Genomic DNA, 311 nt, shown 5'->3' with positions numbered 1-311 from the left:
TTTTGTTATATAAAGAGAGAACAAAACCTTCTTTTTCCATGAACTCCAGTGACGATATTACAATGAAGCAGCTGTCAGCATATGCGGTTATTTTTTTGCATGCGTATTTTGTATAATTTGTATGGAAAATTATGAGAACGGGCATCAAAACGATAAAATCAAATTAAGTGTATCAAAGATTTTCAGTAGTAACATTAATCAACACAACAAACTAAGTTTTGAATGAAATTTTGCTGGAAAAATTTTGATAATAATTATATGCCTGTGACCAAAATAAAAGATGCTCCAAATTTTTCTTGCAAACACTAGGT

This window comes from Symsagittifera roscoffensis, chromosome 6, assembly GCF_963678635.1.
Source record: "Symsagittifera roscoffensis chromosome 6, txSymRosc1.1, whole genome shotgun sequence".
Classification (NCBI taxonomy): Eukaryota; Metazoa; Xenacoelomorpha; order Acoela; family Convolutidae; genus Symsagittifera; species Symsagittifera roscoffensis.
This window is presented reverse-complemented; position numbering follows the sequence as displayed.